General features: G+C 40.2%; 1 long non-coding RNA gene across 1 annotated transcript; it reads left to right on the top strand.

Moving 5' to 3' along the window:
* The first annotated feature begins 324 nt into the window (after positions 1 to 324).
* LOC111746982 lies at positions 325 to 4,398 on the top strand. Its single transcript, XR_002783345.1, has 3 exons — positions 325 to 386; positions 1,347 to 1,491; positions 3,730 to 4,398. It is a non-coding gene; the product is annotated as an uncharacterized LOC111746982 (long non-coding RNA).
* Positions 4,399 to 5,650: the final 1,252 nt, after the last annotated feature.

Raw genomic sequence — 5,650 nt, 5'->3', positions numbered from 1 at the left:
AATACTGCATCCAATTGCTATGAATAGAATAAGAAAGTTAATGGAAGGCTATGATGAGTTTCAGTAGACGAATACAAGTCATTCTATCCTCTGCTAACAACTATCTCATTTGATTTTCTGATATATGATGTGAATATGACCATCACCATTATAGGACAATTAACAGAGTCTGTATTTTATAATAACATTATTCTGCTTTCATCATAAAGCATCTTTTAAAAAGGACCTTATGAAGTGGGATATGTTTTAGGCTTGCATCAAATATATATATCTAATTACATTGGCATGCATTTCCCTTTAATGGGATTTCTCTTTACTATTAGAAAAAGAATGATGAAATGAAAATTAGAAGAATGCCCAAGTTCAAGCTCCAGATATCTAGAACTGTAAATAGAGACAATGTTGAGGAAAACATTGACCATAAGAGTAAGCTTCGAGTTCATCTAGAATGAGGTGCATTCTAAGAAGAAGAGTGCAAGACTGTATAAGGCAGATTAAAACATTTTTTCTATGTGTAAAATGCAATCAAAGTGACAAACTCCAATATATTATTTGCAATGACACCTTCAAAACTAATAGGACACTTAGAAACACAGCATGCTGGACTTGTCAACAGCCCCTCAAACATTTTTAAATGAAAACAAAGGATGAAAAATTATTGCACAATTTCATAGTTGCTCTACAGACTGTTAATGAGATTTAGTTGCATATGGTTCAGCAAAAGAGAAAATGGCTTACACAGATGTTGAAAAATCACTCTTCAAACATGAATAGATGTAATGCATATGATTTTTAAGGCTAAAGCAGCTGATAAAATTTACAACTCTTTGGGATTATACTAGTTCTAGTCAAATCTGCACTCCTGCAGAACCTTCCAAAGCCATGTTTCTCGTGTGGTTAAAATCCAATAGAGAGCTCGAGGTCCATCCCAAAAAGAGGATGGATGCTGTAAGTTATTCAACTCTTCTAGTTTATGCAAGATGGCAAGGATGTTGTTTAACTTCGCACGCACTGGATCGGACATATTTACAAAACTGGAAAAAAAAAATGCCTCATTGGTGAATATCTATTAAAGTGGAAAAATAACAAAGGAATTAGGAGTAAAGGAGTCAGCAGTTATGGCTAGAAAACATAACAAAGCTGTTATTGTTAAAAGCTACTAATAACACGTGCTTAGAAATCAACATCAATAGGAATTCTACTTGGCATCTCTAAAAATAATTCTGCTATATCTCATGGAAATGTTAAAACAAAAAACAAAAAAAAAAAACCCGACGCGGTGAAGGTTGTTAAATTTGTCAAAGAGGGGTCATTGAATAGCTAAAATTTTGATGTGTTTTGTTCAGGTTGCAACTAACCAGGCCCTCCTGCTGAAGTGTACTGAAGTTCACGGATTGTCCTGAGGGAATCCAGGGGAAAGTATTGAGCAGTGTTAATAAACTCATAATGACAGTCACATTTTTCTCGCTGAAAAGCAATGTCATTTGGCAGGTAATCTCTTTGTCAAAGATGAGGTTTGGGATTTCAAATTAGTATATTTAACTGATGATATTTTTAATGAACTTACAGTGATAACTTTATGGAGAAAACAACAATAAAATTCAGCAAGTCGAACATATCCAGAATTCCAAAAGGCATTTTGTCATGGCAAGTTAAGACTTAAGCAACCACCCTCGCTCCCGTTTTTCCCAATATTGTTGTGACACATTGAAGAGGACGTTAGTAGACAGGGACTGAAATAAAATTAGGGACATTGTTACATTTCAGTTCTCAGTTTTAAACGTGTAGCCATTATTTACCAGAAGAAAAATTATAAATAATAGGAAAATTTTTCAGATGGAAAAAATCATTTTCTTTTAGGTCAAAAGACCTAAACTTGGTGCCCAAAAAAGAGGCAAATGAATTCTTGCAGCTTAGTTTGCATTAAAGAATGATCACAAAACAGTAAATTCATCATCATTTTAGAGTAAGATTAACAAAGCATTTTCATTGCTAGGTAAAAAGAATGCATTGATACTATTATTCAAAATAACCTATTTGTATGAACCAGGATTTTCAACCATTAAAACTGATTAAAACAAAGGAGAGAAACCATCTCATGAGTTTATGCATGAAGTATTGTCCTTTATGTTCTGGACCGGAATAAACTGAGCAGCAGACAAGCACACCTATGCATTAAATAACATCTTGCCTAATTCTTGTTTTTGTATTGCTTATTTGGGAATTTTTTTTCTAAACTTCATTCAAGTATTAGTAATTAATAATAAAAGTAAATTAATAATTTTGTGTTTTTAGTTTCTTTATACATAATAAGTGTTGTTCTACAAAACTTTTGATTCTGTTGCGTGGAGCACAGGAGGGGGATAAGGAATGTCCTTCATTACTGTGCAAAAAGTATTTCCTCCGGGAAGTTATGATTTAAAAGAAGGTTGAAAAGTATCAGTCAGTGTCTGTCCTCCCCCCAAATCAGCCCCTACAGGATGTAAACTCCAAAAGGGCAAGTCTTGTTCACCAAATCTCCAGCAGTATGTAGAATAGTGCCTATTATAGATTCAATAAGTATTTGCTGAATGAATGAACTAAACAAATAGGGAAAATATCAATAGTTGGTAGTTATCTTTTGTTTGCGTTATCCAGGCATCTTTTCCCTTTTATAGATGTGGGTTTCAGAAAAAATAAAGAGAAGTTACTATAGGCATTTCCCATAAGGGCCTTCAGGTTGCTGACGCCCAGTGCCTTCAAGGTGGGGAGAAGAGTGTGGGTGACCTCAAGTTCTAGGGCACAGGGAGCCCTGGCTGGGGAGTGACTGAGAACAGCAGGAGGGACCATGTGCAGGTAGAATTGCAACCTTGCAATAAGACCATTGCTTTTCAAACTTAGTAGAAAGCAGCTGTGCCTTTGACAGGATTGTTGGGCTCTTTGGGGGCTGAAAGAGATAGTCTAGTCCCATCCTTCATCTTACAGAGCTGGAGTGAGCGCAGAGGAAGAAATGGACAGGAGAGATGTGGAGGGAAGGGTCAGACTTAGGTTAGCTTTTGTTTCCTTTTTGTAAAATGGAGATAATATTTGTAGCTATCATCAAGATGTTATGAGGATTAACTGAAATAATAAGTGTAAAATGCTAAGCACAGTGTCTGACCCATAATATAAACTCAATCGTTATTAGCTGTTATTATTACTATTACCAATAGAACATACAGTGTTTGGAAATATTAACTGAGATTTTGTTTCTTTGTGCTTCTGGATGCCAACTAGCCTCTTTTCTACCATTCTGTCATATGCTATACACATTGTTCTCAGACACAAAATAAAGCTGAGAATAAAAGTCCATTGAATATCTGAATGGATTTATTTTAAACTTATAGTTGTGACAACATCTTGAAAGACAGGATTTTCTTTTATTCTGAAAGCTGTCCATTTTTAGAAAAAAACAAGTGTGGAACTGTTTTCTGATTTTTGGTATGGGGCCCAGAACCAAGCCCCAGGGGAAGTGGACCATGGAAACCTTCTATGAGGGCAGTGTTTTTCAAACTGTGGGTTGAGACCTATTCTTGGATCATAAAAGTGATGTATTAGGTTAAAACCAGCACGAAAAGAAATGAAATGAATGGAATAGAAAATAGAATACATTGCGAGGAGGAACGGTAAATATTGTTTCATGAGGCTGTTGCTTCATTTGTGTCTTGCACGTGTACTCAGCCGTGATGTGAAATGTGTTTTCTCTTGTAGTCACAGTCAATGAAATTTAACGCCACCAAAGAAGCCATAGCTGAGGGCGTGTGGCTTCAGAATGTCCCAGGGAGAAGGACAACTCCTAGGAGAATTGTCACATCCAGAATACTGTTGGAAGAGCAGAGCAGCCATAGTCTACGGTCGCCACATAGACCCCCGGGCATCTTGTCAAGGTCGGGAAAGATCTGAAAAGTTCCTGTGGTTACTAAGAGGGATGTGTAAGAGGTGCTGAACCAGACAAATAGACCTGAAGGAGCTGGAGTCTGGATCGTGAGGATGCAGGCAAAGGGAGGTGATGGTGGAAACTTGGACATCGGGAACTGATGCTGGCTCAGGACAATGGGACCATGTGGAAAGAGTTGCCCGTCAGTGGAAGCTGGTGTGGACAGAGCATCATGATGCGCCGGACACTGCTTTCCCCCACCCCCCAAATTAGGGTGACGCAAAAGTTCCAACCTCCAGATGCATAAAAGAAGTAGAGGGCATAAGAAGAGGGAAACTCCTGGATAGCTACCCAGAAGAGACCACATTTGATCCTGTTTTAAAACAGAACTGTCTGAGTTTATCCTGAATTAGGAAGGCTACATTTTCTGCTGCCAAGCAGACATTGGATATTGGGTTGCTGGTCTGAGGTCAGTTCTAGGAAAATAAAGTTACATCTTCGAACACCAGGGGCTGTGACTGTATAAAATATCAAACCAGACATGTTATTATTAATGAGGCCTGTGGGTCTGGCAATGAGAAAGTCATGAGCAGTCTCTAAAAGGGCAGTTTCCATGAAAAGGTAAGGACAGAGCCAGATTGGAATAGAGTAAGGACAGAGTGGTCAGAATAAATTGCTCTTCGAACATACTTGGCAAGGTCAGTGGGTGTGGAGCAGCACGAAGAGCAGAGCTGAGGGCAAGCTGAGTTTAAGTGGAGAAACCTAAGAATTTATAGGCAGAATTTGTAGGCACCTGAAAAGGGCTTACACAGACCTATATCTTGGGTAAAGTTCAGAGCCAGGGCTAAAGATAACTTCCAATGTAGTACATACACATCGGAAATAAATATATTTATTTATGTGAAAACATAAAATTAGCAAAGGAAAGGTGATGTCACACAAGGGTGCCATTCATTATGGTACCTGCAGGATGATGTATGAACTTGGGGGAAGATGTCAGTTTTGGTGTGTGTCTGATTGGTGCTGATCTTTTACCTCTGTCTCCAAGCGCCACCTCCTTCCTGGGGCCCAGATCTGAAGGATCTCGGAAGCCCGAGACCATGTGGGAAGATTCCAGAGGGTCTCCTCCTAGGAGCCTCGTTCGATGCTGTGGCCCAAACGTCTCCTCATCAGATGCCATTGCTCAGTGCCTGCTGAGTTCTGCTGGCCCCTGTTCTCTGCTCGCCGCTCTGCTGACCCTTCTCTGTGTCCTCCACAGTCATTCCAGTTTCTCCGTCCCAAGGGACAATTCGCTAAAGGAACGCCCAAAGGGAGAGTCCAAAGTGAGGCAAGCGATCTTTTCTAAACAACTCCTGACTTTTCCCAGGAAACAAGGACTGTCTGTCTCACCCTGGCACCCATTCCACTCTCCCCACCCTCACCCTCCTTGTCAAAGGCATCTCTGAGGAGGCCATGACATCACTTCCTTCAGACGGGTCAGGGCCACCCACACAGGGCAGCCTTTGGCCACCTATCCCTGTGGAAGAAGGGCACCGACCACAGATGGGCACATCCCCAAGCTCACCTTCCTTTCTCCTCTGGGTCACTTCCAGAGTGGGTCTCAGAGGTCTTGTGGAACTGGGCAATTTTCAGAGTACTTTATGTCTGCGGCTTGCTTTCCTCGGCTCCCTCAGAAGCTGTGGGGAACTGCAGGGATGACAAGGCTCCACTAGGTGGCGGCACAAGACCTTGCTTGTTTCTGTAGGCGGGGATCTG

Source organism: Pteropus vampyrus, unplaced genomic scaffold, assembly GCF_000151845.1.
Source record: "Pteropus vampyrus isolate Shadow unplaced genomic scaffold, Pvam_2.0 Scaffold207, whole genome shotgun sequence".
Taxonomy (NCBI): Eukaryota; Metazoa; Chordata; class Mammalia; order Chiroptera; family Pteropodidae; genus Pteropus; species Pteropus vampyrus.
Note: the sequence above shows the minus strand (reverse complement) of the source record. Positions and strands in the feature narration are given on the sequence as shown.